Below are 27,148 nucleotides of genomic sequence, written 5' to 3' on the forward strand. Positions count from 1 at the left end.
TGACTCTATCTGCATATAAAGCTATTCTAATGTTCTGCTGTGCCAACCATTTTCTCCAGTCTCAGGAGAAACTCATGAAAGTTCTAACAGTTGAAAAATGTAGCCTTAGTGACCCACGCCTGTATTTTGCGTTACGAATTCGCATTACGCGATTTTTACATTGCCGATTTCCGCATTCAATAAAATCTTGAAATTCTTGAAATTCGCGAATATATGACAAATATTCTACAAAGTATTCATGAAATATTGCGAATTCGAATATAGCCCCTGCCGCTCATCACTATAAATGAATGTCACTGATATTTATGTTACACAAACGTTATACAGGAGGTATAGCGCAAGTAATGTCGCTGTCACCAGCGGCTAATAGAAAATTACACTGAATTAATCTACTCCGAGAAGGGCTAGCGGTCTACTTTCAGCTTGAGTTTGGTGGATTGCTGTCAGCAATTTGATTGTGTTGGAACAAACCCAGACTGCTCCTCCCCTATGAGGTGAGGTAGAATTTTTTTTTATGCGCAGGGACAGGAGTTTGGCCCAAATTTTGAGATCTAAGTTGAGAAGTGAAATAGGTCTATAACTTCCACATTCTTCCAGGTTTGTCTAGGGAGAGAGTCGCCTATAAATTTACACTGAATGAATGTCACTGATATTTAGGATGCACAAACGTTATACAGGAGGTATAGCGCAAGTAATGTTGCTGTCACCAGCGGCTAATAAAAAATGACACTGTATGAATGTCACTAATATTGAGGATGCACAAACGTTATATAGAAGGTATAGCACAAGTAATGTCGCTGTCACCAGCGACTAATAAAAAATGACAATGAATTAATGTCACTGATATTTCGGATTCGCAAACATTGTACAGGAGATGTAGCGTAGGTAATGTAACTGTCCGCAGCGGACACTGTCTACGGAAAAAGTACACTGGATGTCCCAGATATTTTTAGGCTGCGCACAAGTTAGACAGGAGATGTAGCGCAAATAATGTCGCTGTCTGCAGCGGCCAAACAATTGCAAGCTATTTAACGCAGGTTGCACTAAAAATATATATTGATGCCAGATACAACAATTGTCCTTAGGCCTCATGCACACGACCGTGGCTTTTTTTGAGGTCCGCTAACCGCGGATCCGCAAAAAACGAAAGCCGCCCGTGTGCCTTCCGCAATTTGCGGCACGGAACGGGTGGGCCATTGTAGAAATGCCTATTCTTGTCCGCAAAACGGACAAGAATAGGACATGCTATATTTTTTTTTTGCGGGGCCACGGAACAGTGCAACAGATGCGGACAGCACACGGAATGCTGTCCACATCTTTTGCAGCCCCATTGAAGTGAATTGGTCCGCACCCGAGCCGCAAAAAATGTGGCTCGGATGCGGACCACAACAACAGTCGTGTGCATGAGGCCTAATAGGAGTAATAGCCACTGCCCAACACCTCCAGAGAATGATACTCGATCCTTCCCTGACCAACATCATGTGCAGGGGACGGTTGGGATAATACTATGCACAGATTTTTAGAGAAATCAATATCAGTATCTCTATGACCACTGACATTCATAAATGTCCTTCCACCTCCATGAATTCATAAAGATCAAAGTAAGTGGGGTTAAAAGTTCCTAGACTATTCTGATCTGAAAGCTGATGTGAGGTTTGGCTCTATTTCATATTTTCAGTTTATTTCTAACCTATGACTATTATTAAGCTGCACAGTGGCTATGTTCTAATTGACCTTCACTCTCAGACCTTGTGCATGTGGCTATATTATAGATTTGTACAAACTACATGTGGTATGAAATTGTAATGGAACACCAACAAACTTCTATGGTATTTAATTGTATCTCACAGTATACCTCCAATTTCATGTGGATGTTGGATTTTATATGATTTAGATTACATAAAAACTCTAATAATAGGGTATATTATATTGTCTTGACATTCTGTTAATTAAAAAAAAAAGTTTTTAAAGCCCAGTTAAAAACAAGTGAAATAATACAATGTCTCATATTAGTTAAAAGGAAAACAACAATGCATCTAATAAAATGAATTCTGAATAAAAATCTCATTTAAGGCCTCTTTCACACTACAGTATTTTGCGTTCAGTATACTGGACGTTTTTTGAGTTCAGTATACGGAACAGATACTGAACCATTCATTTCAATGGTTCAGCAAAAAATACTGAAGTGTCTCCGTGTGCATTCCGTTTCAGTATTTCAGTATTTCCGTGCCGTGGAAAGATAGAACATGTCCTATGTTTCTCCGCAAATCACGGTCCGTGGCTCCATTAAAGTCAATGGGTCCGCAAAAAAACGGAATGCATACGGAAGGCATCCGTATGTCATCCGTTTTTTGCGGATCCGTCATTAACAAATGCTAGGCCCAGCCCACTGTGGCCATGTGTTTCTTGTTGCCAAACTTTGGCTGAGCACAAATACAGGTGGCTTCCGTTTTTGATCCGTGAAAAACGGACCGTATACGGGAACCATACGGAAACCATACTGAAAGGTTTTTGCGGACATACTGAACGGAAACGGAGACACAACGGAACCCAAAAACGGGACAACGGATCCGTGAAAAACGGAACGCAAAACACTGAAATGGACATACTGTAGTGTGAAAGAGGCCTAATTGACATATTTAAGTAAACATAAATAGAATATGGTCATGCCAATTTTTACAAGAGAAGAGAAATAAAAATATGCACTGAATTTTTATATCTATATTTTTTATAATTTGCTTCCAAATAGTTTATAAAATATAACTATTAATACATGATAATTGTACAGAAAGATTGAGAACATACTTAGTTTTAATTCAGCATTTTTTCTAATTATGTTTTTGTATGTCTTTCACTTTCTTACATTAATAGATACAGTATTACTGAATCATATAAATCAACAATTATAAATGTTATAAAAATGCATGATATTAGAAATCTTCTCAGATCCCAGTCATAATTAATACATCCGTGCTATCTAAATAATAAACTACTTTTTAACTATTAAATTGTGTTATTTAGCTTTGTAAAGGAGGCAGAGAATAGAGGCTGCACAGAAAACCAGAGACAAACCAGATGTGTCAGGACTTTGATCAGCATTTTGTGCAGACAGTCAGGCTGCCTCCTAGCACCTATTTAACTACAGCTTGGAGGTAGGAAAATTATTATTTTTAACTTTGCAATTAAAGTTGTTTTTAAATATTTCTCATCTTAGTGCTTACTGTGCATTTTTTTTTTAAATGTCTGCCTCCAGCTCCTAATGCTTACCATGCTGTATGAAAAATGAGTAATGAAATAAAAAATACCTTAAAAAACCATCTGCATAATATTGTGTAGGTTCCTCTTTTGCCACCTAGACTTCCATAACTCGAGAGGAATGAACTAATGAACTTCACAGGACATTTAAACATGTCCTGTGGTATCTGACAACAATACTAGCAGTAGATCCTTTATGTCCTGTAAAACTGTGTGATTAGATTAATGTATGGGAATTTTGGAGGCCATGTCAACTTCTTTAGATGTTTGTCCTGTTTATCAAACAAAAGTAGACTAACACTGTTGTCATGAGGAGTGTTCTTGGTATTTTACAGTTTTAAGGTAGGTGGTTGATGTCAAAGTAAGACTAGGTCTACACGACGACAAGTCACGCGACAGATAGGGCACAACTACACTGCAACATTTGTCGGGCAACATTTTGACGCACCAATGTCACGCTAAAATTTTTATAATGATAGTCTATGGTGTCACAATGTGACATGCTGCGACTGCGACGCGACAGTCGCAGAAAAATCCATCCGTCACATGAATAAAGTTTCCCAGCAGAACATTGCTTGGAGAATCACACTACCTCTTTCCTTCCTCAACAGGTAACAATGCACACTTAACCAGCCATCTACATGGTATAAAAGAAAATGTGAATAATCATCCAGGCCACCTTCCTTCATTGCTGCATGGTCCATTTCTAATGCTCACATGCTCATTGTAAGCATTTTCAGCACAGGTCAACAAGGGCACTCTAGTCTGTGGCTATGTAGCTCTATATACATTAGACTATGATGCATAGTATTTTCTGACATCTTTCTATCATAGCTAGAGATGAGCGAATTTTTAAAAAATTCTATTTGGCCGGTTTGATCCGAATTTATTCGCTGCGAATTGCGTTAAAAAACAGCTATTTCCTGGCTGCAGAGAGCCTTTATAGTGGGGTAGAATACTGTGCTTGCAGTAACACGCATAGGAGGGAGTCTGCTGTGGTAGTAAAATAATACTGTGAGTCAGTATGACATGCAGATGACAGGCGTCACTCTTAGAATTACTAGAATCACTGAAAAACTTCACTTATTTGGGCAGTCACGGGGCCAAAACTGACCAAATAACTCAAGTAGCCTTACAAGTCGATGTTAGCGTCAAGAAGAAGCACACTCCTTTTACACCACCATCAGCTGATTCCACATAGATGTCTACAGAACCTGTTCTAATGAACACTTATACAAGTAGAGCCCCCCGACAGAGTGGAGAGGATGTCAGCAGTAAGTTTGTGTTAACGTAACTGATTATTTTGCCCTTCCTCTGATCCGTCAGAACAATAACCCACAAAAAAGGAATCCTGTTTGTGGAGCATCCGCCTTTACTCGGTCAGCATTTGGTCAGTAATCCATCAGTATTGCTAATGCCATAAAAACAGGAGTGGATCCAGCACAGAGATGACACGTGAATCAAATATTTTTATGTCTTCTGTGTTTGCATGTCTTCTGTGTTTTGATTCTGCGGTAGCAGAATCAAGAGGAGGCCACAGAGTGGCGCAATGACAGTGTGGAGGTGGTGGCAGCATCAGGAGGCCACAGAGTGGCAAATTGACAGAGTGTGGAGATGGAAGCAGCATCAGGAAGCCCCAGAGTGGCAAGGTGACATTTTGTGGAGGTGGCAGCAGCATGAGGAGACCAAAGAGTGGCAAGGTGACATAGTGTGGAGGTGTCAGAAGCTTGATGAGACCATATAGTGTGGAGGTGGCAGCAGCATCAGGATACCACAGAGTGGCAAGGTGGCATAGTGTAGAGGTGGCAGGAGCATGGGAAGACCACAGAGTGACCCGGTTACAGAGTGTGGAGGTGGCATCAGCATCAGATGGACACAGAGTGGCAAGGTGACATAGTGTGGAGGTGGCAGCAACATGAGGAGACCACAGAGTGGCAAGGTGACAAAGTATGGAGGTGTCAGCAGCATGAGGAGACCACAGAGTGGCAAGGTGATATATTGTGGAGGTGGCAGCAGCATGAGAAGACCATAGAGTGGAAAGGTGACAGAGTGTGGAGGTGGCAGGAGCATCAGGAGACCACAGAGTGACCCAGTGATAGAGTCGGGAGGAGGGTGGCAATAACAGTACCCGCTGACAATGGTGGGTATAAGAAGAAGCACTTGGCATCAGATGTGTGGCATCAGGCGGGTGGCAGGGTACACTCCAAGTATGCCACCACCTGCTGATTTAAGTTCTGCTCTACGTCTAGCTGCTGGTGAGTAGTTTCTTCACTATGCAGGTGAAAAAAGCTGCTCATCAGCGACTCTAGACTCAGGCTGCTGCTGATGGAGCAGGTACTGCTCCTGCCACCCCGACCCTCCCCAGCAGCCATGGCACTGGAACGTGAGCGCAAAGGGTTCCCCCGGTCAGACCTGCAAGAGAACGGACGATGGCGCAGATAGGCAGCGGCCAACTGATTACATAGGATGTCTATATAGTAATTCAGTTTATCCTTCCTCTCAGCGGGTGTAAAAAAAGCCCCCATTTTGGACCGATAGCGAGGGTCCAACAAGGTGAAGAGCCAGAAGTCAACCCTATGCTTAATGGTGACAATTCGGCTGTCACTACACAAGCAAGTGAGCATATATCGGCCGATTTGTACAAGTGACTCGGAGGGACTCCCTGCCTCCATCTCCAATGCATACTGCCATGGTGTGTCTGGGTCCTCTGGCTCGTCTTCCCCATTGCCCTATAGCTACTCTGCCTGCTCCTGCTCCTCCTCTCCTGACACCTGCTTGTGCTCAAATGTCCTCCTCCTTCTCCAGTTCAGCCCCCATAGGGCTCATGTGGCCATGAGATCTATGCACCACGTCTCCAGTCCCATGACCAGCCAGATTTACCATAATCTGTTCCAGGACATGAAGCAGTGGAATTACATCATTCATGCCGTAGTCCTGGCGACTGACAAATAATGTGGCATCCTCAAAGAGCCTGAGCAAATGGCAGGTGTCACGCATGAGCTGCCACTGGCTGACAACGAAGTTACACAGGGGAGTACTCATGTCCGCTTGGATCATCAAGAAATCGTTTATGCCCTTTCTCTGTTCGTATAGTTGGTGCAACATATGGAGGATGGAATTCCAATGGGTAGAAACGTTGCATATCTGCCTATGTTGGGGGATGCTGTTCTGCCGCTGCAGCTCAAGGAGGGTGTGTTTTGAGGTGTACGAGTGGCTAAAGTGCATGCAAAGTTTCCTGGCCATTTTTAGGATGTCTTGCAGATGGGTGGAAGACTTCAGGAACTTCCTGACAACCAGATTGAACACATGTGCCATGCAGGGCGCATGGCTCAGCCCTCCTTGACGCAGCGCCGACACCATGATCTTACCTTTGTCGGTCACCATGGTTCTGATTTTGAGTTATTGCGGAGAAAGCCAGGATTCGATTTCTTGATGAAGGACACGGAGTAGTTGCTGCCCTGTGTGACTCCGTTTTCCCAGACAAACTAGATGCAGAACAGTGTGACACGGCGGTGCCCTGCACATGTGGTATTCTCGAGGGGCACTGTGAATTGTCCCTGCAGTGGAGGCTGAGGACACGGTGGAGGATGAGGAGGCAGAGGCGGACATTGTTGCAGGACCAACGGCATGAGAACGTGGACGAGGAAGCGGTATCACCTGGCCAAGTTGCTGGTGTGGCTGTGCAGGAACCAAATTCACCCAGTGGGCCGTAAAGGACATATTTTGTCCCTTACTGTAGTTACAGCTCCACACGTCGGCGCTACTGTGCAATTTAGCAGACACCAACAGGCTCAAGGACTGGAGCACCTTCTGTTCTACATGTGTGAGTACAGTGTCCCACTTATATGCTATATGTGGGTACTTTGAATTGCTGATAAATGTCATATTCAATGTATTTAATATATTGTATTTTCCTAATATCAGGCTGGCATTGTCAATAAATGTATTCGCCTCTAGGTGGTGCTAGCGCCACATAATATATATATATAGCTTGGGGTGTGCTAGAACAGGAAGTGAAGTAGTTGGAGAGAGAAGAAGGAAGTTAATGGATGAGGAGAACCGGCAAGTTCCACAAAGTAGCTGCTTTTCTTTCCTCTGGGCGCTGATCAAGCCTGGAGATGACAGACCAAGGAGTCATAGCATCCCAGCACAAGACAGTAAATCTAAGTATGAATATAAAGCAAGTCTAGTGAAGATTAGACCTGAGTCTAGCCAAGGGACTTCACAAGCACAAGTGACCAGGAGGAACTTAATGGTACCTGGACACAACTGGATAATTAGTGCGCATAATTTCACAAAATGCCTTCTGGGAACATAGTGAACCTGAATATTTCAGGAGAGCATCCTGCATCAAATAATGGAGCAGAGAGTTTGCCTGCACAGAGCGAGAATGCCCTTATTGGACTGCTTAAGATAAATAGGAAATCATTATATTCAGTACCTGAGTGCCAGAAAGTGGACTTCTGCCTGTTAAAGCCAAAGTATTAAGAGAACTCATCAACTGACAATTGCCAGACCTGTATTAAGGAATTACAGCTAAAGTAACCTCTGGATTATTACCATTGATATATTGATGAACTGTACCAACTGTCCTGAGACAATTGTTTCAGTAAATGTTCAACTGTTTTACAACTGAATCCTCATGCTTTCTACTACTCTCACCATTTGCACCTAATGGTGCTGGCATCACGAACACAGGGGCCCAGCCAACAAAGCTCCCTAAACATACCTATTGCCATCAAGGGCACCTCAACCTACATCTGGCTGGTGTTCCCTGCAATAGAGAGTGCTTTCCTTCCCTCCACTGCACTGCCGGCCCAGGGAGGCTCTGCTAACCGTGAGTAAATTAACTACTGCACCCATTTGGCACACCACCACCGTAACACTCACTACACCCCTGTGGCCCGGTTGTCACATGTGCAGTGCTGGTACTGCCTATTTGGAAAGAAATTACGGTTTGGGACTCTCCACCTCGGCTCCGCACAAGCCATCAGTTCTCTGAAAGGTGCAGAGTCCACCACTTGAAAAGGGAGGGACTGCAGCACCAGCAACTTGGACAGGAGCACGTTCAGCTTCTGCGCCGTTGGATGAGTGAACACATACTGTTGTCTCTTGGCAATCGCTTCGGTGATCGATTGCTGATGGAATGATTGACAAAGAGTAGGAGGGCGAGGAGCAGAAGCATCAGGACCAGCAGATGATGGGAAGGACCGACATCTCCCTTCAGCTGAATTGGTGTAGCCTTGACTGCCTGAAATCGGGTGTGTGCCACTGGGTGATGCAGTGGTTGCTGTGGCAGGCTGGACCACCACATCAGAGCCACGGTTCTCCCAGGCCACTTTATGGTCACACTGCATATGGGGCATGCCCCGTGAGGAAACGCAAAGCGAAACAATCGTTGGGCGGACGCTCCAGACTGGGTCAGTAATATGGACTTTTCTTGTGATTTTTACTAGCAGAATTATATCCTGGGTGTGCATTGGTATATCACCGCCCCTCACGCTTTAGTGTTGTGCGGTGAATTGCAATATATGGACGCATGTTTGCTATAATGAGCCCCATGTGATGATGACATTTGACATTGTACTAGTCCCTTGATGTCTGGAGCCTATTTTTATTGACACACTCCAGTGTTCTCATGGTTGCTGCTTTATGTATTTCAGAATATAATTATTGTGTTTTATGTGGATTTCTAATAAAGTATTAAATTTACAATATTTACTTGCGTGGTAGCTTTTTTAGCATTATAGGAGGAATAGCAGCAATACAGGACAATGCTGTGACAGAAAAGGTTCTTACCCCCCCCCCCCTCCAACCAGCACAGGTCAATAAATTCAAGTCTCAAGGGAGTGTGCAAACTCTATATATAACACTTGACACTAAAGTGTCAGAATATTAATTCTAAGTACACATAATCCTCCATATTACTACAAGCAATATTGCCAATTCCCATAAACTTAATGCCTATAAATCATTTCAAAGAATCTAAACAGGAAAAAACTTAAATGGGCGATAATAAATAGTCCAAGCAAGGCAAGGCAATGAAATGGTTACAGGCAGTTTTGCAAAGTAGCATAAAAAAGGAGACAAATACAGACCAGGAGCCAAGGGGGACCACCAAGCCCACACGCGTTTCACCTCGCTTCCTCTTGGAAGAATAAATATATTTTACTTTTGCCACTAATACTAAGCCACCAAAGGCTTTAGAACATATAACTGTACCGCTGAATGGCAAATGTATTTTTCTTTTGCCACTATTACACGCCAAAAAAGGGATTTAGAACTCATAACTGCACCGCTGAACGGCAAATATATTTTTCTTTTGCCACTAATACATGCCAGAAAAGGCTTTATAACATATAACTGCACCGCTGAACGGCAAATATTTTTTTCTTTTGCGGATATTAGATGACAAAAAGGGCTTTAGAACATATAACTGCACAGCTGAACAGCAAATATATTTTTCTTTTGACACTAATACATGATAAAAAGGGCTTTAGAACGTATAACTACACTGCTGAACGGCAAATATAATTTATTTTGCCACTATTATAAGACAAAAAGGGCTTTAGAACAGCAAATGTATTTTGCTTTTGCCACTATTACACGCCACAAAATGGATTTAGAACTCATAACTGCACCGCTGAACGGCAAATATATTTTTCTTTTTCCACTAATACATGCCACAAAAGTCTTACGAACATATAACTGCACAGCTGAACAGCAAATATATTTTTCTTTTGCTACTAATACACGCCAAAAAGGGCTTCAGAACATATAAGTACACCTCTGAACTTCAAATATACAGTACAGACCAAAAGTTTGGACACACCTTCTCATTCAAAGAGTTTTCTTTATTTTCATGACTATGAAGGCATCAAAACTATGAATTAACACATGTGGAATTATATACATAACAAACAAGTGTGAAACAACTGAAAATATGTCATATTCTAGGTTCTTCAAAGTAGCCACCTTTTGCTTTGATTACTGCTTTGCACACTCTTGGCATTCTCTTGATGAGCTTCAAGAGGTAGTCCCCTGAAATGGTCTTCCAACAGTCTTGAAGGAGTTCCCAGAGATGCTTAGCACTTGTTGGCCCTTTTGCCCATTCACTCTGCGGTCCAGCTCACCCCAACCCATCTCAATTGGGTTCAGGTACGGTGACTGTGGAGGCCAGGTCATCTGGCGCAGCACCCCATCACTCTCCTTCATGGTCAAATAGCCCTTACTTTCAATGTTTTCCCAATTTTTCGGGTGACTGACTGACCTTCATTTCTTAAAGTAATGATGGCCACTCGTTTTTCTTTACTTAGCTGCTTTTTTCTTGCCATAATACAAATTCTAACAGTCTATTCAGTAGGACTATCAGCTGTGTATCCACCTGACTTCTCCTCAATGCCACTGATGGTCCCAAACCCATTTATACGGCAAGAAATCCCACTTATTAAACCTGACAGGGCACACCTGTGAAGTGAAAACCATTTCAGGGGACTACCTCTTGAAGCTCATCAAGAGAATGCCAAGAGTGTGCAAAGCAGTAATCAAAGCAAAAGGTGGCTACTTTGAAGAACCTAGAATATGACATACTTTCAGTTGTTTCACACTTGTTTGTTATGTATATACAGTCAGGTCCATAAATATTGGGACATCGACACAATTCTAAAATTTTTGGCTCTATACACCACCACAATGGATTTGAAATGAAACAAACAAGATGTGCTTTAACTGCAGACTGTCAGCTTTAATCTGAGGGTATTTCCATCCAAATCAGGTGAACGGTGTAGGAATTACAACAGTTTGCATATGTGTCTCCCACTTGTTAAGGGACCAAAAGTAATGGGACAATTGGTTTCTCAGCTGTTCCATTGCCAGGTCTGTGTTAGTCCTTCATTATCCCAATTACAATGAGCAGATAAAAGGTCCAGAGTTTATTTCAAGTGTGCCATTTGCATTTGGAATCTGTTGCTGTCAACTCTCAAGATGAGATTCAAAGTCACTATAAGTGAAGCAAGCCATCATTAGGCTTAAAAAACAAAACAAACCCATCAGAGAGATAGAAAAAACATTAGGCGTGGCCAAAACAACTGTTTGGAACATTATTAAAAAGAAGGAACGCAACTGTCAGCTCAGTAACACCAAAAGACCCAGAAGACCACGGAAAAGAACTGTGGTGGATGACCGAAGAATTCTTTCCCTGGTGAAGGAAACACCCTTCATAACAGTTGGCCAGATCAAGAACACTCTCCAGGAGGTAGGTGTATGTTTGTCAAAGTCAACCATCAAGAGAAGACTTCACCAGAGTGAATACAGAAGGTTCACCACAAGATGTAAACCATTGGTGAGCCTCAAAAACAGGAAGGCCAGATTAGAATTTGCCAACCAACATCTTAAAAAGCCTTCACAGTTCTGGAACAACATCCTATGGACAGATGAGTCCAAGATCAACTTGTACCAGAATGATGGGAAGAGAAGAGTATAGAGAAGGAAAGGAACTGCTCATGATCCTAAGCATACCACCTCATCAGTGAAGCATGGTGGTGGTAGTGTCATGGCGTGGGCATGTATGGCTGCCAATGGATCTGGTTCTCTTGTATTTATTGATGATGTGACTGCTGACAAAAGCAGCAGGATGAATTCTGAAGTGTTTCGGGCAATATTATCTGCTCATATTCAGCCAAATGCTTCAGAACTCATTGGACGGCGCTTCACAGTGCAGATGGACAATGACCCAAAGCATACTGAAAAAGCAACCAAAGAGTTTTTTAAGGGAAAGAAGTGGAATGTTATGCAATGGCCAAGTCAATCACCTGACCTGAATCCGATTGAGCATGCATTTCACTTGCTGAAAACAAAACTGAAGGGAAAATGCCCCAAGAAGACAGTTGCAGTAGAGGCCTGGCAGAGCATCACCAGGGATGAAACCCAGCGTCTGGTGATGTCTATGCGTTCCAGACTTCAGGCTGTAATTGACTGCAAAGGATTTGCAACCAAGTATTAAAAAGCGAAAGTTTAATTTATGATTATTATTCTGTCCCATTACTTTTGGTCCCTTAACAAGTGGGAGGCACATATGAAAACTGTTGTAATTCATACACCGTTCACCTGATTTGGATGTAAATACCCTCAAATTAAAGCTGACAGTCTGCAGTTAAAGCACATCTTGTTTGTTTCGTTTCAAATCCATTGTGGTGGTGTATAGAGCCAAAAATTTTAGAATTGTGTCAATGTCCCAATATTTATGGACCTGACTGTAATTCCACATGTGTTAATTCATAGTTTTGATGCCTTCAGTGTGAATCTACAATTTTCAAAGTCATGAAAATAAAGAAAACTCTTTGAATGAAAAGGTTTTGGTCTGTACTGTATATATTTTTTCCACTTATACACGTCACAAAAAGCTTTTCAACATATAATTACACATCTGAATGGAAAATAATATATACACTGCTCAAAAAAATAAAGGGAACACAAAAATAACACATCCTAGATCTGAGTTAATTAAATATTCTTCTGAAATACTTTGTTCTTTACATAGTTGAATGTGCTGACAACAAAATCACACAAAAATAAAAAAATGGAAATCGAATTTTTCAACCCATGGAGGTCTGGATTTGGAGTCACACTCAAAATTAAAGTGGAAAAACACACTACAGGCTGATCCAACTTTGATGTAATGTCCTTAAAACAAGTCAAAATGAGGCTCAGTAGTGCGTGTGGCCTCCATGTGCCTGTATGACCTCCCTACAACACCTGTGCATGCTCCTGATGAGATGGCGGACGGTCTCCTGAGGGATCTCCTCCCAGACCTGGACTAAAGCATCTGCCAACTCCTGGACAGTCTGTGGTGCAACGTGACGTTAGTGGATAGAGCGAGACATGATGTCCCAGATGTGCTCAATTGGATTCAGGTCTGGGGAACGGGCGGGCCAGTCCATAGCATCAATGCCTTCGTCTTGCAGGAACTGCTGACACACTCCAGCCACATGAGGTCTAGCATTGTCTTGATTAATCAGAAAAAGTTTTGCATGCATGAAATCATACATTATAGGAAAACAGGACAATTACCCATACAGAGTCTCCTCCAGGATGGCGCCAACCCCAACGCGCATTTCGGCGTACCTTCGTCTGGGGGTACGCCGAAACGCGCGTTGGGGTTGGCGCCATCCTGGAGGAGACTCTGTATGGGTAATTGTCCTGTTTTCCTATAATGTATGATTTCATTCATGCAAAACTTTTTCTGATTAATCATGTTTAAGGATAGGGACTCCGTCCATTGTATGTCTCCTCCAGCGATGTTGCTTTTTATCTCCTGCACTGATTCTTTTAATCATGTATGTTGTTAAATTATAAATGTGATTTTGTAATAAAGAATTAATCAGTACCAGCGGTCTGGCATTTTCTATGTAGGTTATTTATATGTATTTATTGCCAAAGGCTAGGGCATTACTTGAATGTGGATTCATTCGATAGTTGAGGTATTTATTTCGGTTAGAGCCACACCATTACTGACCCAATGCCAAACCGGTCATGCTGGAGGATGTTGCAGGCAGCAGAACGTTCTCCACGGCGTCTCCAGACTCTGTCACGTCTGTCACATGTGCTCAGTATGAACCTGCTTTCATCTGTGAAGAGCACAGGGCGCCAGTGGCGAATTTGCCAATCTTGGTGTTCTCTGGCAAATGCCAAACGTCCTGCACGGTGTTGGGCTGTAAGCCCAACCCCCACCTGTGGACGTCGGGCCCTCATATCACCCTCATGGAGTCTGTTTCTGACCGTTTGAGCAGACACATGCACATTTGTGGCCTGCTGGAGGTCATTTTGCAGGGCTCTGGCAGTGCTCCTCCTGTTCCTCCTTGCACAAAGGCGGAGGTAGCGGTCCTGCTGCTGGGTTGTTGCCCTCCTACGGCCTCCTAAACGTCTACTGATGTACTGGCCTGTCTCCTGGTAGCGCCTCCATGCTCTGGACACTACGCTGACAGACACAGCAAACCTTCTTGCCACAGCTCGCATTGATGTGCCATCCTGGATAAGCTGCACTACATGAGCCACTTGTGTGGGTTGTAGACTCTGTCTCATGCTACCACTAGAGTGAAAGCACCGCCAGCATTCAAAATTGACCAAAACATCAGCCAGGAAGCATAGGAACTGAGAAATGGTCTGTGATCACCACCTGCAGAACCACTCCTTTATTGGGGGTGTCTTGCTAATTGCCTATAATTTCCACCTGTTGTCTATCCCATTTGCACAACAGCATGTGAAATTGATTGTCACTCAGTGTTGCTTCCTAAGTGGACAGTTTGATTTCACAGAAGTGTGATTGACTTGGAGTTACATTGTGTTGTTTAAGTGTTCACTTTATTTTTTTGAGCAGTGTATATTTTTTTGCCACTAATACATGCAAAAAAGGGCTTTAGAACATATAGCTGCACCGCTGAACGACAAATAATGTATATTTTTTTGCCACTAATATACGGGGAAAAAAAGCTTTAGAACATATAACTGCACCGCTGAACGGCAAATATATATTTTTTTGCCACTAATACACGCCACAAAAGGCTTTAGAACATATAACTGCATCGCACAAGGGCAAATAAGACTTAGAAATATTTCCTTGTAATTAACCCTGTTAATGGCTGTAACAGGATTGTTCCTATTACCCAGGCTGTAAACTCCCCTACTGAACCCTGTTCTGCTTCAATACTGTGGAATGATTCCTCCCTATCCTTTCCCTGAATTTCTATATAGCAAAATAAAAATTTGAAAGTCTTTTCTACCACTGTCTCTAGGCATGGTTGTATGTTGTACATTAAACCTTCTGTATTGCAGCCAGTGCCCCACGACAAAATGGAGGCTGTTGTGTAGGCCCTCAAGGAGGCTAATCTGCAGCAGTGAGAGACAAACCTGCAGAAATGCGAGGCTTTTAAGCAGCAGGAGACTAATCAGTTGGCTTTGCAGCAGCAGGAGACTAACCGTGATGGCTTTGCAGAGAGCAGGAGCAACTCAAAGCATCCACGATGTACAGAAAGCAGTCAATGCTGCGATTCCTAAGATGACCCCCGCAGACGACATCGAAACCTACCTGGCGATGTACAAGAAAGCGGCCATCAGGGAAAAGCTACCCCCGTGACCAGTGGGCTGAGGTGGTCGCTCTATTCCTGGCATCAAATTCCCAGCGGGTGTATTTCGACTTGCCGGACGATCAAGCAGCCGACTACCAAAAAGTAAAGGGTGAGATTTTGGAAGACTGGGGGTGAATGTGTTGGTCCGGGCCCAGCGGGTACATCAGTGGGGGGTTCAAGCCGGCTTAGCCTGCGAGGACCCAGTATTATGACTTACTCCACCTCTTGCAAAAGTGGCTACAGCTTGATGTGCTGAGTCCCCCGGCTATGCTGGATAGAGTATTAGTCGATATGTTCTGGAGGGCTTTGCCATACCCTCTCCAGCACTGGATCGGTCAGGTGTCTCCTGGCAATGCCCTTAAGATGGTGGACCTGGTGAAACGCTATGAAGCTACCATGAATCTAAAGGACGGTTCTGTCGGGAGGTGGGTCGGCAAACCCTAGAAATCTCAGGAGCCTGGCCATGTAAGGACTGACTCCCCATCGGGTTGAGCCACACTAACTATGGTTACTGTCAGTTGCTAGATGCCAGGAGGCTGTGTGCAAGAGGTACCCCAGAGTCTCTTGATCACTTGTGCCAGGTGGAAATGGGAGACACTCCGGCGGAGGCTCTGCTGGACTCAGGGAGTCTGGTGACCCTAGTAAGGGCTACCCTGGCGCGGACCACTGAGTATACTGGCCTGAAAGTCGGGGTGATGTGCATCCACGGAGACTTAAAAGACTACCCCACCGCGCTGGTGTCTCTAATCCCGGTGGCAGGTAGATGGACTCAGGAGGTGGCTGTCGCCACAAATCTACATTATGATCTTATAATAGGGAGAGACTTCCCGGGCTTTCCGGCACTGTGGCCTGTGACTGATATCCATGAGACAGGGATAACCCTAGCAGAGTGGCCCAGGTCTTGGGGGAGACCAGAACCCTGGGAACCTGAGACTGAAGGGCCAGCGGTAGGGGTGACCACCACTTTGGTGGAAGAGGGGAAGACAAACCTGGTAAGTGTGATGGTGGGAGACGTGGAGGACTTGCCGCCGGGTCCTGAATTAGCAGGATGATGTCACCGAAAAGGGAATTTTTGAACCCTGGGGATAATAAGAAATATCAAATTAAGGAATATATTAATTGCAAGTCAATGGGAGTAGTGTATGCCATACAATGTGAATGTCCAAAAATTTATGTGGGTAAAACCACGCAAGAACTCAGAAGACGTATATCCAAACACCTGAGTGTAATAAATACCAGTGGTGACACACCTGTGGCAAGACATATGCATCAAATGCACAATGGAAATGTCCAGAACTTGAAAGTCTGGGGCATACAAAAACTCAAACTGGGCCCCAGAATGGGAAATTTAGACAGGAGACTACAGCAGGAGGAAACCCGTTGGATCTATCGTCTGAAAAGTCTAGCCCCTGCAGGACTAAATGAGGGATTCACCTTCGCCTCATTTCTCTGAGAGAGATCATAGTAACAAGAACTTAGTATAAGGAAGAGATAAGAAGGAATAGAACCTATTTTTACTAGAAAGAAGAGGAACCAGCAAGAAACCAGTAATAGATGTATAGTATGAGAAATAGCATCTCAAGTACAATATGGAGTATGACCAATGGAACAGTATAGCCGTGCTGTAAACTACACACTTGGAGTATAACTATACTGAGAAAGCAACGGTAAATAGAAACAATATAGTAATATTAAACCAATATTGATAACAAGTGAATAGGAAAGAAGGAGGAGAAATAAGTAGTCGAAAGTTCCTATCAAGAAGAATAAATAAATGACAATAGAATTCAAGTGGACCTTCTCCCCTGTGACTAGAATATATGTAAGTCACACAGGATACATTAGAGCTAATACCTGTGGAATCAGCACACACACTCATAACTTTAAATACTCACCTATAGTTCCTAACCCTGGAGAGGGAAGAGAAAGATTAAGTTAAATAAATCACAAGCAGCACCAATAATTAACACTAATGATAAATAATGGTGAAAGAAAATAATAAAATAATTAAATATAATAAAAATAATTAAAACAATATTGTAATAAATTAAAAATCACTAATAATTAATAACAAACACACAAATATATATAAATAAAATAAACTAAAAGTTAAAACAATAGATAGAAGTAATAATAATTAAAATTCACTCTTAATTTAATTATAAAAATATATATAATAGAATATATATTAAAAAATCCCACTAAAACCAATAAATAAAAAATAAAAAACAATAAAAAAGAAAAAAATAATAATAAAAATAAAAGATAATTAATAAAAAATAAATTCCTATATATATATAAAAAATTAAAAAGGGGGATGGTAAACACAACACGTATATAAAACTTACGTCTGGAAATATGGTGAAGTAAAAGGGAGAACTGGTGCACTCGGAAGCTATCTGGATGGAGAGAGAGGAGATTCAGAGATTATAATCCCCATTCCAAACCTATTACTATGATAATGCTGAAACAATTAATAAATATGCAGTATGAATTAATACAAATATGCATGGCTATACAATAAGTGAATGAACAGCCCCTATACAGAAAGGAGATACCACAAGAGGTAAAGTAAACTGAGAAATATTCATAAATAAAAGGGGCCTGAACACAGCGAATAGAACTGTAAGGGCATGAATTAAGCACTAAGACCGCACGCATGAGCAGTAATCATCCGTGGGATTTGCTCCAATAGTGAGAGCAGGCACAATATCACTTAACAATACCAAAAATATTCAGAGTGCTCGGACATGCGCAGAGATGCGATACAACTGGAGTCGCATCGCCCACACGTCATTAAAAGTAGACAGGACGTAGCGAGATTACCGGGATGAAGTGAAACCAGGAAGTAGCTCCAGACATGCGCGATGAATGAACATATGAGCTGAAATATCACTAAGTACCAGCGCATCCTGCACGGCGCAGGTTAAAGCCCATCAAGAGTAAGACATGGGAGGAGCTAATACCTGGGTACATCCAGTACAGGCATTGTGACTGGTCCAATGTTAAGCCCAGAGCTAGAGAGAAATCTATTGGTCAACATACTTATGACGAGAGAAGGGAGGCTCCGCCCCTAACATTCAGTCATCTGCCCAAACCCCTGAAGATGCCTGGTTGGCGAAACATGTCGGGGGGCAGCTAGTGAAGTTAGCGTTTTAGGCAGCATTAGCCTGGCCTGTATTTATGTTTGAGAGAGCTACTAGTATATGAGTCTAGTCCAGTAAAGTGGCTGGAGCCTACACGTTGTGGGTAGAACAGCGTGCAATATATTAATAGAGAAACGCCTGAACAATAAAGGACGTATGAAATAAGCCATTGCAGATTCATAGAGCCACCTAGTGGACGGACTCGTTAATCATAGACCATACTGTGATAATTACCAACAGGCAGGCAGGCTATGCTGATAATTTTAACTATAGGGGTAATATAGAGTTCAAAGTAAGTTATTTTATGGACAAGTAATAAAAGCTAATTTTTAGAATTAATAGCACGTGTCAATCCAGGGACATTGATGGCTCTAGTGGCCAATTGTAAATAAACATAAGATTAATGTCCCAACACGTGCTAGGGGGATATGTGTAAATCAATTGATGAGGTTTATGGCGCAGCAGAGGTCATAGAAAGCGCCTTATTTAAGAGAATTGAGGACTTTCCCAAAATAGCGAACAGAGGCTATTCAAAGCTTAGAGAGTTAAGTGACTTATTAATGGAGCTGAGTGTAGCAAAGGCAGAAGGGGATCTGGTGGGATTGACATTCCTTGACACTGCTAGAGGTGTGAATCCCATAGTTCAGAAGCTCCCATACAACTGCAAGAGAAGTGGGTCATGTATGGTTCTCGGTATAAACAGACTTACAATGTACCATTTCCTCCATTTAATGTGTTTGTAGATTTCTTCTCTGAACAAGCAAAAATCAGAAATGATCCTAGCTTTGATTTCATGATGTCATGTGCCACCACCTCAGTCAGTAAACCTCGTAGGGCAACAGTGGAGGTCAACAAAATTAACGTTTCTTCCACAGGTTCAGTCCATAAAGAGTTCAGCTCCTATCAAGGAGGAGATAAACCCAAGGACCCGACCAGACAGTGTCCCTTACACAGGAAGCTTCATTCTCTACTTAAGTGCAGAACCTTCAGAGAAAAGTCATTGGAAGACCGCAAGACCTTCCTCAAGGAGAACAACATCTGTTTTAAATGCTGCTCTTCAACTTCACACTTCGCCAGGGACTGTGAGGTTAGTGCAAAGTGTGCCGAATGTGACAGCTCAAACCATAACACAGCTCTACACCCTGGGCCACAATCGTGGGTTTTACCCAAAATCCAAGAGCATAGCGGGGAGCTGAAGGACACAAATACTGACACTTTGGCAGTTACTTCTAAATGTACAGAGGTTTGCAGAGACCTCAGAGGAGGCAGATCCTGCTCTAAAATCTCCCTAGTGAAGGTTTACCCAGCAGACGACCGAAGCAAAGCCATCAAAGTGTATGCAATTCTAGACGATCAAAGCAACAGGTCGTTAGCAAAGTCTGCCTTCTTTGATAGCTTCGACATCAAAGGACCCGGTGCCCCCTACTCTCTAAGAACTTGTGCTGGTACTGTGGAAACAGCCGGAAGGAGGGCAAGCGGCTACATAGTTGAGTCCAGCGATGATCAAGTGCGTCTGCCTTTACCAACTATACTGGAATGTAACCAGATTCCTGACAATAGGTCCGAGATACCTACGCCAGAAGTAGCAGCGCATCAGCCTCACCTGAAGCGTATAAGACACCTGATCCCGAACCTAGATCCTGAAGCTCAGATAGTATTAGTCCTCGGGAGAGATATCCTATAAGTCCACAAGGTTAGACAGCAGATTAATGGACCTCACAACGCTCCATACGCCCAGAGACTTGACCTAGGAAGGGTCATTGTAGGAGAAGTCTGTTTTGGGAGGTGTACACAAACCAACAACTGTCTACAGCATGCTTACCAGTACACTTGAGAATGGACGCCCATCTCTTCTCCAACCATGCGAAAATCACTTCTTCATCAAGGAACTGCCTCAAAGCACTTCATCACCAGGTACCTTTGCAGGTCCCACCAACGATGACTTTGTCTGGGATGCCAATCAAGACCACCTGGGATCCACAGTCTTCCCAAGACTAAAGAAGACAATCGTATAGCAATGTCATTCGAAGATAGACTGTTCCTAGATATAATGGAGCAGGGAATGGTGCAGGACGAAACAAGAAGCTGGGTTGCACCTCTACCATTTAAGCCTCAAAGACAACGTTTACCCAACAATAGAGAGCAAGTTTTCAAGCGATTTGTCTCTCTCAGGCGCAACCTACGAAGCAAACTTGAGATGAGAGATCACTTCTTTACCTTCATAAAAAAGATATTCCGGAATGGTCATGCAGAGCTAGCACCTGTACTTCGAGACTCGGAAGAGCGCTGGTACCTGCCCATGTTTGGCGTGTATCACCCGAAGAAGCCAGGTCAGATCAGAGTAGTGTTCGACTCAAGTGCCAAGTGTGAAGGTGTATCATTGAACAACGTTTTGCTGTCAGGCCCGGATCTAAACAACAAGCTCATAGGAGTGCTTCTCCGTTTTCGTAGAGACTCCATTGCATTCACGGCTGATATCCAACAGATGTTCCATTGCTTCCTAGTTAAGAAGGAACATAGAAATTTCTTGAGATTCCTATGGTTCTAGGACAACGATCCCTCTAAAGATGTTACAGAGTATCGTATGAAAGTTCACATCTTCGGCAATAGTCCTTCTCCTGCAGTCGCCATCTATGGATTAAGACGCACAGCTCAGAAAGTAGAAGAAAAGTACGGAGCGGATGTCAGACTCTTTGTAGAGAAGGACTTCTATGTGGATGACTGTCTGAAATTAATGCCCTCAGATGAGACTGCAATCAGTCTTCTTAAAAGAACCCAGGAAATGCTCTCTCTGTCTAACCTGAGGCTACACAAGATCGCTTCTAACAGCCAGAAATTGATGGAAGCCTTTCCTTCTCAAGACCATTCAGAAGACTTGAAGGATTTAGACCTGGACTTTGACTCACCTCCGATGCAACGGAGCCTTGGCCTACTATGGGACATAAAAGCTGATACTTTCACTTTCCAGGTTAGCAGAGAAGAAAAACCCTTTACTCGCAGAGGAGTACTGTCGGCCATAAGCAGTTTATATGACCCACCGGGATTTGCAGCTCCTATACTCATCGAAGGTAAAGCTATGTTAAGAGACTTCACCAGAGAAGGGTCGAACTGGGACACTCCCCTTCCCATGAAGGAAAGAACCACGTGGATGGCCTGGAAGAATTCCCTTAAAGCCTTATCGGATCTTCACATAGCTCGTCCATATGTTTCTGTACCAACTACCAAGGTTGAGACACAAAAACGTTATGTTTTCTGCGATGCTTCAGTCAAAGCAATTGCGGCTGTAGCTTACTTGAAGACGTTAGATAGCAGCGGACAATGCCATGTAGGGTTCGTCATGAGTAAAGCGAAACTAACGCCACTCCAGGAACACACAATACCACGCCTGGAACTATGTGCCGCGGTGTTAGCGGTGGAGTTAGCCAAACTCATCGCTGCAGAAATGGACCTAGAGATTAAAGATTCTGAGTTCTATAGAGATAGCAAGATAGTACTGGGATATATCTGTAATTAAGCTAGACGCTTCTATGTCTACGTCAATAACAGAGTTCTAAGGATCAGAAGATCTACCTCTCCTGAACAATGGAAACATGTACCTACTCATCTCAACCCTGCAGACCAAGCAACCAGATCCGTCTCTGCTGACCGTCTCAAGGATACAATTTGGTTTACAGGCCCCACCTTTTTGTATAAACCGACGTCCAACACAACAGAAACTGCCATGTTTGAACTAGTAGACCGACATGCTGACGTTGAGATACGTCCTCAGGTATCTGTGTTACATACGGAGACTCTGGACCACCACCTGAAATTCCACAGATTAAGTAGGTTCTCTACTTGGAGATCTCTTGTCCGTGCCATCACTTGCCTGACTCACATTGTTCGGTCGTACAAAGCAACCTCATCGGGAGATAAAAATATCTGTAGAGGCTGGCATCATTGTAAACATGTCTACACAGCTCTCGATCTAGAGCGGTCAAAAAATGTAATCATCCAAGCTGTACAGCGTGAAATCTATGCAACGGAAATCGACTGTGTAGTCAGCCAAAGACCCGTGCCCAAAGGTAGTGTTTCAAGGAAACTTGACCCAGTGATCGGTGAAGATGGGCTCTTAAGGGTAGGTGGACGCCTTATGGAAGCCAATGTAGGCCTAGCATAGAAACATCCTGTGATAGTTCCTGGACAGCATCATATAGCTACTCTGCTCGTGCAACATTACCATGAACAGACAAAGCACCAAGGTCGTCTGTTCACTGAAGGAGCTCTAAGAGCAGCTGGACTGTGGATAGTTGGAGCTAAAAGATGTGTATGCAGATTCATATTTAAATGTGTTACCTGTCGGAAACTTCATGGTATGTCACAGGCACCGAAGATGGTAAACCTCCCATATGACCGACTAAGTACAGATCCACCCTTCACCAATGTTGGCCTAGACGTGTTTGGACCTTGGCCTGTGGTTGTCCGGCAAACCAGAGGAGGCCGTGCGCACGGCAAACGTTGTGCGATTATGTTCACCTGTCTGTCCATCAGAGCTGTCCATATTGAAGTAATTGAATCTATGGATACTTCCTGTTTCATTAATGCTTTCCGACGTTTCATTGCCATTAGAAGACCTGTCAAACACATTTGTTCTGACCGAGGCACAAACTTCGTTGTAGCAGCGAGAGAACTACAACTCTCTTCCAACTTGGATGTTAACAACATAGAGAGATACCTCAGTGAACGAGGATGCACTTGGACCTTCAACCCACCACATTCTTCTCACATGGGAGGTGCTTGGGAGAGGATGATAGGCATCGCACGGAGAATCCTCGACTCAATCTTCTTACAAGAAGGATCTTTAAAGCTGACTCATGAAAGCCTGACTACCTTCATGGCAGAAGTATCGGCTATCATAAATGCCAGACCGCTAACTCTGATTTCCAGTGATCCTGACGACCCAACAGTTCTCACACCCGCCACATGGCTTACCCAAAATACTGGACAAATTTGTGCTCCACCTGGAGAATTCAATTCCAAAGATCTTTACAAGAATCGATGGAGACAAGTGGAAAAAGCAATACATTCCCACTCTGCAACCCAGGAGAAAGTGGCAAACCAGCAAGCCAAACCTCCAGACCGGCGATGTAGTCCTAATGAAAGACTGCCTATCACGAAGAAACGAGTGGCCTTTAGGTCTTGTGACTAAGACATTCCCAAGTAAGGACGGAATTATACGCAAAGTAGAATTGAAAATACGGAGACAGGGAGAGACCAAATTGTTCCTCAGACCAGTAGGAGAACTCGTTCTACTGTTTGCACCCAACAAATACAATAGTGATGTCGGTTGACGTCAAGCGGGGAGTGTTCTGTCCCCAGGTAAAGATCCAGTTGTTTCTGTCTGTTTAGCAATTGATATTGCATTTACTGTTAGAATTCATTTGCATTACATTGTGTGGTAACAGCACCATCTATTGATGAGTTTAGGTATTTCATCTAGCCTGGCTTTTCTCTATCCATTATGGGAGTCCCAGAGCATTGTGGGTAGTTCCTGGTTCTTGCTAGTCTTGTGCTGGTACAGCAAGCAGCCACCATCTTATGTCTCAGGAGCTGCACATTCTCACTGGTTTTCCTGCTACATCATCTGTTATTCTGCCTGTTTTCAAGCATACAGTAGTCGGTAAGAGCACTATCTATGTGTCATTTAATGCAGTTTATTATGTTTATTGTATCTGATAGCTCCCTACTATTGTATTATCTCATATACTGAATGTATAGCAGATTATTTTGTGCCTTATGCCATGTACCATGGATATTTATGTTCTAAATGCTACTGTTTTATTCTGTAGTTTCACCTTTCCTGTCAGTCTACGAGCAATAAAGAGAACCTTAAAGCGGAACAGTCTCTTTTCTCTCTCAGAGGACGAAAGGTTTAGCTACATGTCAGATTACACACCGTGCTAACGTGTATGAGGACAGTATATACCACTCATATTGGGATTGCACAGTACATTACACGGCGCACGCGCAGTGCCCCAAATTGGAAGTAAGAGGACCGACCAAGCATCTTTTTCCATCTCCCGGTTCCTAAAATCTATTCCATACACCGGCTCCTGATAGGGGACAAAACAGAGATTAAACTTTTAAGAACAGATTTTTTTTAAATAAAAAAAAAGAGGACAGCCTCTGCGGAGCTGGGTATTTTTTGGCCGCGTTACTGAACGCTCATGCACAATGACTGTAGGCTCATGCGTCCTTTTGCGGAGGTGACAAACCTGGTCAGTCAAACCCAAAGCAATATCATCGACCTCATCCCATATGCGTTTTTTCTGGAGCGTGCCCTGCGAAGAGTGCTGAATCAGGCCGTAGATGAGCATGAAGAGGAAGAGTTGTGGTCACCATCACCACCAGAAGCAGCCTTGTCGTTGTTGATTGCTGGACCTGCGGCAACGCAGAGAGAGGAGTCTGAAGAAGAGGAGTCAGAGGAGGAAGGTGGCTTTGAGGAGGTGGAAGACCAACCACAGCAGGCGTCCCAGGGGGCTTGTTGTCACCTTTCGGGGACACTTGGTGTTGTACGTGGCTGGGTGATAGGAAGAGACCTTCAATGATGTCAGTGAGGACAAGGAATGGGACATGGCTAGCTTGGTATCCAACCTTGTGCAAATGGGGAGTTTGCAGTTGTGCAAATGGACTGTTTGCGGTTGTTTGCCATGCGTTAAACGGGGAGTTTGGTCTGTCAGAGTTTGGTCTGTCACTGTGAAGTGGGTGTAACCCTTGCACTACCTGATCGATACAACATCATACCTGATGGTATACACACACTGGATGTTTTAAAGCACGTTATTCCAAACAATTTAGGAATGTTAGGTGATTTATGCCTTATATGGATTAAAACCAGACTCTGCGTCAACTGCGTAATTTTCCATGGGAGTTTTGCCATGGATCCCCCTCCGGCATGCCACAGTCCAGATGTTAGTCCCCTTGAAACAACTTTTCCATCACTATTGTGGCCAGAAAGAGTCCCTGTGGGTTTTAAAATTCGCCTGCCTATTGAAGTCTATGGCGGTTCGCCCGTTCGCGAACATTTTCTATTTTATGTTCGCGACATCTCTATTCACAATATGAGGGAGTCTCTCTCAATCAAGTTATTTTGACAAGACCAGACCTCAACAACACATTTCTCGGTGTCCTCATCAGATTCCATAAAGAATCCATTGCTGTAGTTGCCAACATACAACAAATGTTCTATTGTTTCCTAGTTAAAGAAGAGCACAGGAACTTCTTAAGATTCTTTTGGTTCAAGGACAATGACCCTACCCAAGACATCATAGAATATCACATGAAGGTGCATGTTTTCGGCAACCGTCCATCTCCTGCAGTCGCTATTTTTGGACTCAGACTTTCTGCCCAAGAAGGTGAAAAAGACGGGGGAGGATGGGGAGGACGTTAAGAAGTTTGTTGAAAGAGACTTCTATGTAGACGGCTTAAATTCGCTTCCCTCACCAGAGGCTGCAATCAGTCTACTCAAAAGGACTCAAAGTATGCTTTCCTGTTCAAACCTCAGATTGTATAAGAAAGCTTCAAACAGCAATGCTGTTATGGAGTCCTTTCCTACTCAAGATCATGACAGTGATTTGAAAGATCTAGACTTGGCGACAGACCTGATTACCCATGCAGCGCAGCCTAGGGTTTAGCTGGGACCTCAAGTCTGACATCTTTACCTTTTCAGATTGACCAAGAACAAAAACCCTTCACACGACGTGGAGTCTTATCCACCATTAACAGTCTGTATGATCCACTTGGATTTGCAGCCCCCGTGATCATCCAAGGTAAGACTCTGCTCAGAGAGTTAACCACAGAATTTTGTGATTGGGATCCGCCACTTCCGTCAGAGAAAGAGGCACTATGGATAATATGGAGAAACTCTCTAACGTCATTATCTAACTTCCGTATATATAGGCTATATGCCCATTTCTCTCCTGCAGAGGTTCAGTCCAGGCAGCTGTGCATATTTTATGATGCTTCAGTAAAAGCAATTGCTGCAGTCGCTTACCTTAAAACTATAGACATTAAAGGTCAGGTCAAAATTGGCTTTGCAATGGGCAAGGCAAAGCTGGCACCAAGTCCTGAGCTTACCATACCAAGACTGGAACTTTGTGCTGCTGTTCTGGCAGTAGAACTAGCAGACCTTATTGTGTCAGAAATAGATATAAAACTTCATAGTACAGTATTTCATACAGACAGCAAAGTAGTGTTGAGCTACATTTACAATGAGACTAGGAGATTTTATGTCTATGTTCATAACAGAGTTCAAAGAATTAGGAGGTCCACACAGCCTACCCAGTGGCGCTATGTACCACCTGACCTCAACCCTGCAGACCATGCTACAAGAGCTGTTCCTGCAGCCCACCTTAAAGATACTACGTGGTTCACAGGGCCACCATTCCTCTACAAACCTGTACTTGACACTCTTGAGAAAGACACATGTGAGCTGCTAGAACCAAATGTTGATGCAGAGATTCGTCCTCACATTTCTATACTTACTACAAGAGTTTCTAATAGAGAGCTTGGGTCCAAACGCTTCAACAAGTTTTCTACATGGAAATCGCTGAACAGAGCTATAGCTGGCTTGATCCACATAGCCAG

The sequence above is a fragment of the Bufo bufo genome, chromosome 1, assembly GCF_905171765.1.
Source record: "Bufo bufo chromosome 1, aBufBuf1.1, whole genome shotgun sequence".
In the NCBI taxonomy this organism is placed as follows: domain Eukaryota; kingdom Metazoa; phylum Chordata; class Amphibia; order Anura; family Bufonidae; genus Bufo; species Bufo bufo.